The sequence below is a fragment of the Saimiri boliviensis genome, chromosome 10 (assembly GCF_048565385.1).
Source record: "Saimiri boliviensis isolate mSaiBol1 chromosome 10, mSaiBol1.pri, whole genome shotgun sequence".
In the NCBI taxonomy this organism is placed as follows: Eukaryota; Metazoa; Chordata; class Mammalia; order Primates; family Cebidae; genus Saimiri; species Saimiri boliviensis.
The window spans coordinates 36,327,140-36,340,719 of NC_133458.1; the positions used below are offsets into that span (position 1 = coordinate 36,327,140).

At 35.8% G+C, this 13,580-nt stretch overlaps 1 protein-coding gene and 1 non-coding gene across 2 annotated transcripts in view; both read right to left on the minus strand.

Annotated features, from left to right (window-relative positions):
- KCND2 (potassium voltage-gated channel subfamily D member 2) overlaps positions 1–13,580 on the minus strand; it is a 498,286-nt gene that overhangs the window by 69,083 nt on the left and 415,623 nt on the right. The gene's annotated exons all lie outside the window — the stretch shown is intronic.
- LOC120365465 (U6 spliceosomal RNA) lies at positions 12,975–13,079 on the minus strand. Its single transcript, XR_005580399.1, has one exon. It is a non-coding gene; the product is annotated as a U6 spliceosomal RNA (small nuclear RNA).

The window sequence follows — 13,580 nt, forward strand, 5'->3', positions numbered from 1 at the left end:
ACCTGTGGAGTAGAAATTTAACTGCTTTTGTGATAGCAGATACAGAGTTGACACTGCCATTCTGAAGAAAACCAGATTTCACCGTGACAAACAGCTCATAGAGCAAGTGCTGGCTACACCCAAATTTGAATTTTCCTGTCTTCAGCTCTGAAATCATTTATCTCAAAGTACCAAATTTTGCCATCTGACACTGCAGCATCTCATATCAACACATCAACCTCCTAGTTAGTGCCACAGTGCTGTGCTTCCATTGTAGGATGGATATCCCTATACGTGTAATCTGGTAAGAGGGAAGTGTTTGTCAGTACCTTAACAGACTCATGTGCTGGTGTATATGTTAGCCCTCAAAATTCTAATGATGCTGAAGAATCTTCAGAGCCTATGTGATCTTAGTGTTAGGTAACTGTCCAGTTGATAACAATGAAACCTGGAAGGGTGGTAGTTGTTGGAGTAGAAAAATGAATTTTTCTCTCTCTCCTAATCTTGTTTTAGACATGTAAAGAATTTCTAACTTTATCAGCACTCATCTATATTGCTACTTTTGAGCCTTGTTATAAACCCGCAGTCCCCAACCTTGTTGGCACCAAGGACCAGTTTTGTGGAAGACAATTTTTCCACAGCCCAGGAGTGGGAGGATGGTTTGGCGATGCTTCAAATGCATTATATTTATTGTGCACTTTATTTTCATTGGTATTACATTGTAATATAGAATGACGTAATTATACAACTCACCATAAAGTAGAACCAGTGGGAGCCCTGAGTTTGTTTTCCTGAAACTAGGTGGTCCCAACTGAGGTTGATGGGAGACAGTGACATATTATTAGGCATTAGATTCTCATAAAGAGTATGCAATCCATATCCCTCATGTGAGCAGTTGACAATAGGGTTTGTGCTCCAGTGAGAATCTAAAGCTGCTGCTGATTGGATGGAAGGCAAAGCTCAGGTAGTAATGCAAGTGATGAGGAATGGCTGTAAATTCAGATAAAGCTTCTCTGTCTTGCTCTCTGCTCTCCTCTGGCTGTGCACCTTTGTTCCTAACAGGCCATGGACCCATGAACAACTGGGGGAGCCCTGCTGTAAACTGTTTCTAAGCATAAGTTCTACCTCAAGGTCTACCAGAGACTACTCAAAGTAACTACCTAGAGACACTTAAGGTCTACTCAGAGTTTGTGTTGCCAAAAGTTGCTTTTATTGCAACATCCTCTCACTTCTTCAGATGAAAACTGGTGGAAACAGATTGAAAAATGTAAAGCAATTTTCTACACCAAGGAGGAAATTTACATATTCTGTTATCATGTTCCAGAAATACATGTTGTACTTTTTTCTTTGGATTAATCTTGGCTTCATTGAAAATAACTTCTAATTACACATACTAGATTAAGCCATGAGGCCTAAGGCACTGACATACAATGTGCTAACTTTAACTTCATAAAACATATTTTAGCAAATGTAAACTTGCATTTCTGAAGAACCCAGGAATAAGGCCACACTAGCGTGTACACAGAGTTAATTCCCAAGTGCAGAATTAGGCCCTGTGATGACAGAGGCTTTCCTTATAATCGGCAGTATCCTTTTGCTTTCAGGTGATGATGAAGTACTCCATTTTCTTATTACAACTGTTTGACTAAATAAAGGGTCTATTTGGAAATGGTCCCTATTTTCCCAATGGCTCAAGTAAGAAGCCAGACAATCATTAACAAGAAAAGAAAAAGAACAAGGCTATTTCCTACAAGCAGCACTGGAACCATCTCTGTTTACTGTGCCTTTCCTACCATTACTTGCCTTGAATGTAAGCTCTTAAGACTTCAAGTCCATGGATCTCTGAAATGCTATTTCCACTTCTCATTTCTTTTAAATAAAAAAATATGATTTTGCATTTTTGATCATTTAGACTTTATCGCTGATTCTCATCCTTTATTTTTCTATTTTTTGGATTATAACTTACTTTTATTGTAACTATGCTATTTTGATCTGGCCATTGATTATAGTGCTATCCTCAAATTTTCAGGCCTCTTAGTCATCTTTTCTCTCTAGGCACAGAATGTCCTAATCATGTTTATATATTAGAATTGTACATGCATGAAATGACAGTTATGATATTATTCAAATACTTGAAACATTCCTTTTGCTAAAAATCTTTAAAAACAGAACTTTTTTCATTGGTTTTAAGTGCCTATTTCTTGCACAGACTATAGAAATGTTACCAGCATCTTTCCAATTAGTGCTCTTATTGTGGTCTCTTTTTGCAGAAGATAAAGCTCTTCTGAGTTTTACTGACAACTTTCAACACTACACGACAGAGTCTCTTGGGTATTCATCATTATTATTGCATCCTCCTGCTGACTTGCTTAAGAAATGCCAACTAGTAAGATCATAGTAGACTGGAGTACCTCCTCCATCTCCATTTGCAATGACACAATTAGAGAAAGCAAATAAAAAACCCAAAGGATTTCTTCATTTATTCATCAAAAATGCACAGGATGACAGGCATGATGCTTGGTGCTTGATACAAAACTTTGCTCATAAAAAAGGAATATTCAACCAGTGTTTCATGAGATACATCGATATCTTGTCTAAGTTAGCCATGCCAATCCCACCAGTCTTTGGCAATGATTGGTTTAGGAATGGACAAGTAAAGATGTTCTAGCCAATAGGATAGTTGGGAAGTCTTCTAGAAGTCCCTGACACTTGGGAAGGCTGACCTTTCATTATTCTTTGCAAGTTTTTCTATGAACACGTGATACTTATAGCTGCTGTAGTCATTTTAAAACCCTGAGTAGGAATATCACCAACAAACCAAATAATGGCAGAGCAGAAATGTGAAACAAGCATTCTTAACCTGATGAATTAACCATGAAACTTCCTAACCTCAGAGCTCTTGTTAAGAGAGACAACAAACAACTGTTTCTTAAAAGACTTTTAACTGGCAATTGTGTTACATATAGCTAACGCATCTTAATGAACGTATAATAGAAACATGTTTCTCATTCAGATAATCTCATCATTGCTTCATTTTTGGAAGCCTTTTTTTTCTGCTTTCTCTGTATAATGTTGCAGTACAGAAAGACTGCAGTGTCTTTCAGTAATCACCAAAATGGCTGAATAATAGGACCAGTTTATATACTATTTTTTGAGAACACTGGTCATTTTTGGCTGCTTCCATGGAGTCCGTGCTTTTTGACTGTGTATTGGTGTCATATAGAAAGAATAGCACAGTTACAGAATCTTAACACATTTTACGTGCTTTTTCAATTACTAGTCCTGGCTTTTAATTTACCCTGTATTTTATCAATTAGGAAATGTGACATTACAGCAAATGTAGCTGAAAGACTGCTGATTATTATTTAAAGTATCCCGATAACATAATTTATTGCATGTTAATACCCTTATATTTAATAATAGTATCTTTAATTTCCCCACACATCCCTGACAGAAGTAACTTATGTAATGAAAACAAGCTGCACTTAAAGAAAACATAACAATCTTGTGAAATTATATTATGTTCCTTAAATTGTAAAAAGGAAAATGAGGGAAGTTTACTATTGCTTGATCAAATGAGTAAGTTCAAGTTATGATAACTTATCTCTCAGCCTTTGAGAGCATGTTTTTGAAACTGAGACAAATCAACTACAATTAAAGCAAACTCATATTCATTAAATTTTATAGGATTTTATCATTTCCTTTTAAACAGCACCTTTCCTGTTGCACTATTATCTACTTAGAGTTTAACTGTGGTTTTGGCAGTTTCATTTAAGTATCTTTCAGTTAGTATTAGCTGATTAATGAGCCTAATTATGTCATTAGGAAATGAAAAAAGGCCATATCATATGGATATTTAGTAATGGACATTTCCTTTTATGGTATTAAATATAATTCTCAATTTCTGATATAAAACCAGCATTCACATATTTCAACTGTTTTTTTTTTTCTTAGTATTCTGCTGATAAGCAGGCTCTTGTTAGTCAACAATGAAAATATGAATGGTTATGTTTAAAAGATGAAGAGAAATTAGAATGCCTAAAACTTATTTGTATACATAAAAATTTAGTAGAAGTAAGTTTACTAACTTTCTATTGAAACCATGATACATATTTCTTCATTATCACTATATATACAGAGAACTTATCTGTTACTGTTGCCTTTTAAGTATTTCTATGAGAAATGACACCAGATGTTGACACAGGTAAAAAAAAAATTGTGGTTACAGAGCACATGTGTTTAGTTGGAATGTGATTATCCTGCGACTTCCCCTTGCCTTCCCCATTCCTCTCTCAAAATCATCCTTACTATCAATAATAGAATCTGAGTTCACGTCCTTTGTAGGGACATGGATGAACCTGGAAACCATTATTCTCAGCAAACTGACACAAGAGCAGAAAATCAAACACCGTATATTCTTGCTCATAGGCGGGTGTTGAACAATGAGAACACATGGACACAGGGAGGGGAGCACTACACACTGGGGTCCGTTGGGGGGAAATGGGGGAGGGGAGGGGGATGGGGAGGTGGGAAGAGATAGCATGGGGAGAAATGACAGATACAGGTGAGGGGACGGAAGGCAGCAAACCACACTGCCATGTGTGTACCTATGCAACAATCTTGCATGTTCATCACATGTACCCCAAAACCTAAAATGCAATTAAAAAAAATATAATCTGTAAGCACTGCAGCTGGAAAGCATTTTAGAGTACATCTCTGCCACCCCTATATACTCCATACCTCTAGCCAGTAAAAAGGAAGCGGAGACACTCACAAATCTGTTATTTAGTAGCATCAGAGGTCCTGGAATCCTGGTCTCAGCCCAGCACTCTGAAATGAATGTCAACACTTTAGGGACCACACATCCCACCCAAATGCTAGTTTGAAATAAGTCTCCTTTAGGAGGTTGCTTGTTTATATAGCTTCAGATGCACTACATATGAATAAATTGTTCAAATGATGAAACAGTCCTTGGATGTGAATTGTAGGAATTCACCTTAAAGCATATTATTGATAGTTCAATACCTAAACCAACTTTTGTGATCACATCACTCAGGATTTCTAACATAAGAGACCTACTCCTTCTGATTTAGTATTTGGGTGTTAATTAAATATATATGGATGGCTTAAATCAACTAATCTAAAATAAAAATTATTACTATTTCCTGTACTTTTATTCTTCATTTCTTTGATCAACAGATATGGAGTATAGCTTTGTGTCAGGCAGTGCTCTAAAATGAAGGGATTTTTATGGCAGTGGATAAAATAAATTACCTTCTCCCACAGAGTTTATATACTATTGGATTATGCTGAAAATAAGTTAATATTTACTATAATGAAAGGCAGCAATAAGAATTTTGCAAAAGAAGAGAGTGAGTGGTTAAAGAGATGGTGGGTAAGAGAGACAATATGGACCAGGTGGCTGGAGAAGGTCTCTCTAACATGACATTTTATCAAAGATCCCACTTACGTGGCATTAGCATAGGTTATCCTGCTTTATGGCTTGATTTATTCATTCACTAATATTTGTTATGTGTCCTCTGTTGTAAGGTATGCTGCCTGGTTTTGTTTATATGGTGATGAAACAGTTGTTGCCCTTACGGGGTTTGCAATCGGGTAACACAAGTATCACATATGTATATAAGAATAACTAAAACAAGGAAGACAGTGATGAGTGCAGAAGAGAAATGTTGACAAAGGGCCGGGGAGTGGGAAGGTGGAGAGAAAATGAAGAGAATGCTTTCCGGAATTAATCCTGTCTTCCCAGTCATACAGTAAAAAGGTGGGGATCATATATTTTCCATTCCAAATTCTGACATAATGCCCTCCCTGTTTGTACCTTGTTTGGGCTGTAAACATTTGTGGTAGATGATGACTATTGTTTCTTATATCAGTTAATGACTGCTTTTCTTTAAATTGTCTTGTAGGTGACAACTATTCTCATGCAAATTAACCATCTCTAAAATTAAATGCAGCTTTCCCTTTTAATTCTCCTATCTATGTCTACTTAAGTCTAAACCGTCGCCAACTTTTTCCTTTACCTTATTCTATCATTAACCACACTGTGAAAAGGTGACCCTTTGTGCCTCCTGTCAATCTATGCAGGTATTAGGGGCACAGAGCAATGCATGTTTAAAGGAGCAAATGAATAAATTAAAGAACCTCTTTTTTTGGGTACTAAATTTAGCATTATTTAATTCAGTTATGAAATGGACTTTTCATGACTAAAGGGAACAGAGAAATGGAGAAAATTTTAGGTTGAAAAGAAGCTTTTTTAAAAAATGTGCAACTTGGACTCCGTGATTATTTCTATTGAAGCAACAGAACCACAACTCTCAGTGCTTGGTTAGGCAGCCATTTTTTTAAAAGCAGGTAAGAAATAATAATTAAAAGAACGAAAATCATCATGTGTATAAAATATGCTGTCTGTGTATTTAAATACTTGCAGGATTGTCCTCTTTTGTGATACATTTCAAAACCCAAGTGTCTCGTTTTAAAAGGAATCATGTCCATTCTTCTTTCAGTCAAAAGATTAAACCATTTTAATTTTCTGAGGAAAGAAGCCCCCAAAGCCACATAGAATTTTTTAATTCTGCCCTAATATAAGCTGAATTCTCCAAAATGCCTGCCTCTGAGGTAAACAGAAACCATTAAAAAGTAGTTATTAAGCCCTGTGAACAGAAAACAATATTAGAAGCCTAAAAATGATAGCTTTGGGGCAACAAAACTCATTGGAAATAGCATATAGAAGCAGAAACAAAAAAGGAGAGAGATCCTTCAGTATAAAAAAAAGATTATGATGAAAAATATAACCAATTAGCATTTTCATTGTTTCTTTCAATAAAAATCTCAAGAAACTTTATGGGACAAGTAGGATGATAAAATAAAGCCTCAGGGTAGGCTACCAGATGGAATAATATATACACAATGAAAGTATATCCAAATATGGAAACTTCACTGTTTATGTAAGCAATGTAGGTGTCTAATCATGTTGTCTGTATACATTCTGTACCACATTTAGTATTTTCAAAGAGTTTAATGTTTAAGAGCAATGTCAATATTTTAGAAAGTACTGTTACCTTACAACACTAAAGTCAAGTACAACTGAGTCAAGCTTCAGAACTTTTTATGTTGTGAATGTAAACATACACACATCCCAAGCTGAAACTGGATTTTTGTATTCACAATAGGCTTCCACTGAGAGAGAATGTGTGTGTGTGTGTGTGTGTGTGTGTGTAGTGTAAGTGCTATAGATACATAAACTGAATATGTACAAACACATAGGTATATATACAAACACACACACACATATATATACACATGTACATATATACATTTTGGAGAATTCAGCTTGTATTAGGGCATAATTTAAAAATTCTATGTGGCTTTGAGGGTTTCTTCCCTCAGAAAATTAAAATGCTTTAATCTTTGACTGAAAGAGGAACGGGCATGATTCCTCTCAAAATGAGACACTTGGGATTTGAAATGAATCGCAAAAGAAGACAATCCTGCATTTATGAATATATATATGTATATATTCATACGTGAATATATATACATATGTATATATATATTCATACCTATATATGTATACCTATATATATTATATATATATTTATACCTATATATATTCATATATATATTCATATTCTATTCTCATGCAAATTAACAATCATATATTCACATATATATACATATATATATTCATACCTATAGTAGAAGTGCTTCCTGGATTAAAAAACATACTTTTACAATACTGAGTCCCATATAATTGAATGCATAAAGGAAGTTGGGAAATTCACAATGCTTATTTAGATGCTATTATAAATGTAAGTGACATTCTTGTTAAGGTCAGATCCCTCTAACCATCGCAGAGTTTATATTCAAGAATCATTATGAATTTTAAATGTAACACAGTGCATGTATTCTGTTCTGATGAGGCTTATTATTTTCAATAAATGGAGTGAATTATCAGTCTTGGTCTCAATTCAAAAAAGCCATCTATCCCATTGGCAGTCCCAAAAAATGGTCCACAAATTAATGATTATTGTTTCCAATATAGGATATAGATGCAACATTGATTAAAGTATGTGGACTACTTATTAGTTTCATGAACCCTAAAATAACAGTTACTATACATATCCTTACTGACCTAAAAATAAGCTTGAATCTCCATTTAAAACATAAGCCTATATTAAGCAACTTAAGAATTAAATATGTCATTTATATTGCAATCTTGTCCTTCAAAAGCTAGTCTTTGAAGTAACAGCATTTTGAAACCAAAATGAAAGTATTAACACCACATGTAATCGTTCAGAGGTGATGTCTCAAAGATTGACAGATTTCACCTGATTTATGCTATTGATTCTGCAGGAGAAGGGGATCCTATGTTCTATCTTCTGGATATTCAGATTTCTGTAATTTAAAGTAAAAGTTAAATTGCATTGAGTATTTTATATATATTTGGATTCTTACCACCAATGGTCATAGAAACTCAACTTAAGAGCAGACCCGCCTCTATCCTCAACTATTTCACAAAGACTAGCTATATATAGCTTTGGGACTCACAAATCATCTGTTCATCACCTTATTTTATGTCTCTTCTCTAGTTCTCATCAGTTTCTTGGTTTATTGGTTTACTCTTCCCTAGTATCAATTCATTCCAAGGTGACTGGCTACTCAAAGACCCTCTGATGTGAGTCATTAAATACTTTGTATTTCCAATTTGTTCACAGATACCTTTTTGGTAGCACTATCTCTATTGCATTGTCTCTCTAAATTGTAACAGGTCCTTTACTTGTGATTCTTGCCTTTATTCAGTTCCAAAGACTTAGTGATGATCACTCTCTGTTTTTAAGTCCTGATGAGCTGATCACTGATAGAGTCCCCAAGATTAAGAATAGCAGCTTTCAAGTTACTGTGATTATATACTTGCTTGATTTTTACGTGGGTATTGCCAGTTGGATTTAATGACTGTTCATTTAATCAGGACCCAAATTCATTAGTTATGATTTTATGATCTCAGGTTTCTGTCCTTCAACAACACAGCCAATTTGATCACTTCAGGTAAGTCCTTTAAAAGAAAGTACCATTCTTAGTTCTTATGTAGATTGTGGCTACCCAGATGCCTTTTTTCTTTTTCCTATCTGGCATCATCAAATGGTTGTATTAGTTAGCATTTTGGTTACTACATTTTGAAACAGGCCAGAGATTCAAGGGAAAGAAATTGTGTAAGAAAACAAGCCTGGTTACCATGGCAAACAGACGTACAGTATTTCCCAGGAGAAATGTAAATCATTGATCAAGATTTTTATCACTTTGTCAGTCATCTTTGATATCTTGAAATACATCTATCTTAATATGAATCAGATTATAATAATAGAAATATGAAGTTATGGCCAACATAGAATTCCTACATTCTAAAATGAATAAATATAGTTTTGAGCCAGAGAAAGAAAATACTAGACATGTTTCCAAACTATATGGACAACCAAGAAAGACTAACAGTCCATATTGTTTAAAGACAGCTAGGAACTGAAGTTGGCACAATAAACTCAGTGATGCAGAGGAGAGTATGGTGGGACTAAGTGATACCTAAACTACAACTGAACAAAGTAAAATGCATCCAAAATGGGTTTACAGTTCATGATGAAACACTCATTTAATTGCAAGAATTAAAGAGAAGCATTAAAAAAAAGATTCCACCCTACCAAAAAGTTAAATAAAATTCTTGCCACATTGACAAGAAATAAGAAGCTGGCTAAAACGATTTAAAACAACCACCATTTATTGAAGATCTATAAATGCTAGGCTGTTTCTGGTGCTAAGAATAGAAAGAGAGGGCAGGCATAGTGGCTCATGCCTGTAATTTCAACACTTTGGGAGGAGAGGTGAGCAGATCACTTGAGGTCAGAAGTTCAAGACAAGCCTGACCAACATGATGAAACCCCGTCTCTATTAAAAACACAAAAATTAGCTGGGTGTAGTGGCGTGTGAGGGAGGCTGAGGTACGAGACTCACTTCAACCCAAGAGACAGTTTGCAGTGAGCTGAGGTCACACTACTTTACTCCAGCCTGGGTGACAGAGGAAGGCTCTGTCAAAAAAAAAAAAAAAAAAAAAAAAAAAAAGAAAGAAAGAGAAGTAAGAAGACACTGTACTCACTGGTGAACTAGTCAAGGGGACAACAGCTTTATCACTCATTACAATACTATGATAGATGAGATAATTGAGGAATAGCAAAATTTTATGCAAGCATAGTAACCTGAGAGGTCATCTTATTCCTGATATCTACAGTTCTAGCTGCATGCACACAGACCTGAGTTAGAAATTGGTATGGCTCATAGCAGATAGAAAGTCTCTCTATAGCTCATTTTTATACATATTCTACAGACTTGGGCATATGCTTTATATAAACATGCATTCACCATGAAGAAACAGTAGAAACTTGGCAGGGCATGGTGGCTCATGCCTGTAATCCCAATATTTTGGGAGGCCAAGGCAAGCAGATTTGAGGTTAGGATTTTGAGAACAGCCTGGCCAACATGACAAAACCCTGTCTCTACTAAAAATAAAAAAAATAAAATAAAATAAATATTAGCCACTCATGGTGGTGCATGCCTGTAATCCCAGCTACTTGGGAGGCTGAGGCATGAGAATCACTTGAACCCAGGAGGCAGAGGTTTCAGTGAGCTGAGATTGTGTCACCGCACTTCAGCTTGAATGACAGAGCAAGACCTTGTCTCTAAAAACAAACAAAAAGCATTAGAAATTCAATAAAGGATGATAAAGTAAAAAACCCAAGAAGTTAGCAACGTGCAGTAGTATGAACAGATTTGAACAATTTGTAGTGACTCTAAGTTACTAAATAAGAAAGTTTAGTGATTTGAGAGATTTGTAAGAAAAACATAGAAAAATAAACTCATATTTTCAACAAAAACTTTAGGTAGGTAGAAAAAAGTTTTTTTAAAAAAACTTCTTTTGGAGACTGGGATAAAATGAAATTTTAGTAAATAGTAATTATAATAAAACTTTAGTGAAATTCAAAATAATTGCTTTCTAAAGTGATGCACACTTTGATAATATTTATTTTGAATCAATTGTATTACAAAGGTATACTTTATTATTTTATTTTTTTGAGAAAAGAAGAACTCTTCCTGTCCAACACACATTCACCTGGTAGAATGTAAGTAATATAAAGCAATACCAAGTTTGAGGACCTGGGCCTTATGGGCACATGTGTTTGACCATGACGTTAGATGTTTGTGAAACTGAAGAACTAAGTATATATGTCAATAAATTACCTGTAGGATGTGGTCGTATTTTTAAAATAAGAGTTGGGAAGATTTAATAACTGGAGGGATTAGGGTGTTTATCGGAAAATATTTATCTTAGAAAATTCTCAGACTCAGAATACAGCTGTGTCTACTAATGGCTCAACCCTCAGGAAATTCTATACAGAATTTGACATGCCTAAACCTGCACTAATATATTCATTCATTCATTTATTCTTCTGCCAATTTACATTTACTGAATTCACACCAGACCCTCAGGATACGAAGACACGGTTTTTCAAAGACTTTAAATCCAGTGCCTTAGACTCACAAGTAAAGAGTCTATTGCAATGCCAGTGTGATAGGGAACTAATGTACACAAAGCTCTCATGGTTGTTACTGGAGTAGTGCCTAGGTCAGGCTAGCCTGTGAAATATCTTTTAAATAAGATTCTCCACAAGTGTCTTTCGTGTTGACTTTTATAGGAGAAGAATGAGAGGTAGGTAGATTGATGGGCATGATGGCTCACACCTGTAATCCCAGCACTTTGGGAGGCCAAGGTGGGTGGATCACCTGAGGTCAGGAGTTCAAGACCAGTCTGACCAACATGGTAAAACCCCATCTCTACTAAAAATACAAAAATTAGCCAGGCATGGTGGTACATGTCTGCAGTTCAAGCTACTCAGGAGGCTGAGGCAGGAGAATCACTTGAACCTGAGAGGCAGAGGTTGTAGTGAGCTGAAATCACATCTCTGCACTCCAGGCTGGGTGACAGAGTGAGGCTCCTGTCAAAAAAAGAAAAAAAAAAAAAAAAAAAAAAAAAGGCAGGTAATGAAAGGAAGAAGGCTAGAAAAAGGTATGTAGGAAACATTATTCAACCTTCAAAAACCCCACATGACTCAGGATGCCTGGACTATAGACTGGGAAAGGCAGATGATAGTGGATACCATCACTAGGTCATAGAGGACATTTTATGCCATATTTAAGACTTAGGATTTGTTTTGTAGGCTATGAAAAACCACTGAAAAATTTATAGCAAAGGAATGACATAATGAGATTTTCATTTTGGTAAGCTTATTCTAGCTGAAGTAAGATGAGAAACCAGCAAGGAGATTGATAAAACATTTAAGTGTGAAATAATGATATGGAGAAGGAGGACGGATTTTAGATTTGCAGCATGAACATGACTTGGTAAACAAATAAGATTGGTAGTTGAAGAAACTGAATGTGCTGGTGATAACTCCTAGATTTCTGGTGTGGAAAACTGGTTAGCTATATGCCTACTATCAGTATAGGAATAAAAGAAGAGAAGCAGATTTTGAGGGAAGTAAAATGAATATAATTGCGAACAAGGATTTGGGAAGTTACAAAACATTTGTGTTAACTAGAATCCTTCTATATTGAAGTATCTGGAGCTAAAAAGAAGGATCACATGTTAGTTTACTAGTGTTGCCATAACAAAATGCCACAGACTCGATGGTTTAGACAACACTAATTGATTTCTCAAAAATCTGGAGATGAGAATCCAAGATCCAGGTGTTGGCAAGTTTGGTTTCTTCAGAGGCTCTCTCCTTGGCTTGCAGATGGCTGCCTTCTCGCTGTATTCTCACATGGTCTTTCCTTTGTGCACACACACACACACAGACACACACACACACACACAAACCTCTGTTGTCTCTCTGTGTGTTCAGATTTCAAGTAGTTTCTAACTTCTCTCTCTTTCTTTTAATATGAGACACTTCAGAGATTTGCGTGTCTTCCTTGCCCAGGGGCTGTGCTAATCTTTTATGTATCCTTCTTTTTAGCATATGTACTGCCAAGGAGGGCACATATTTTCTTTTCTTTTCTTTTTTTTTTTTTTAGGCACTCAAAAATAATTTTATTATTATTATTATTTTTTATTGCATTTTAGGTTTTGGGGTACATGTGAAGAACATGCAAGATTGTTGCATAGGTACACACATGGCAGTGTGTTTTGCTGTCTTCCGTCCCCTCACCTGTATCTGTCATTTCTCCCCATGCTATCTCTTCCCACCTCCCCACCCCCCGTCCCTCCCACATTTCCCCCCAACGGACCCCAGTGTGTAGTGCTCCCCTCCCTGTGTCCATGTGTTCTCATTGTTCAACACTCACCTATAAGTGAGAATATATGGTGTTTGATTTTCTGCTCTTGTGTCAGTTTGCTGAGAATGATGGTTTCCAGGTTCATCCATGTCCCTACAAAGGACGTGAACTCATCGTTTTTGATGGCTGCGTAATATTCCATGGTGTATATGTACCACATTTTCCCTATCCAGTCTATCATCGTTGGGCATTTGGGTTGGTTCCAG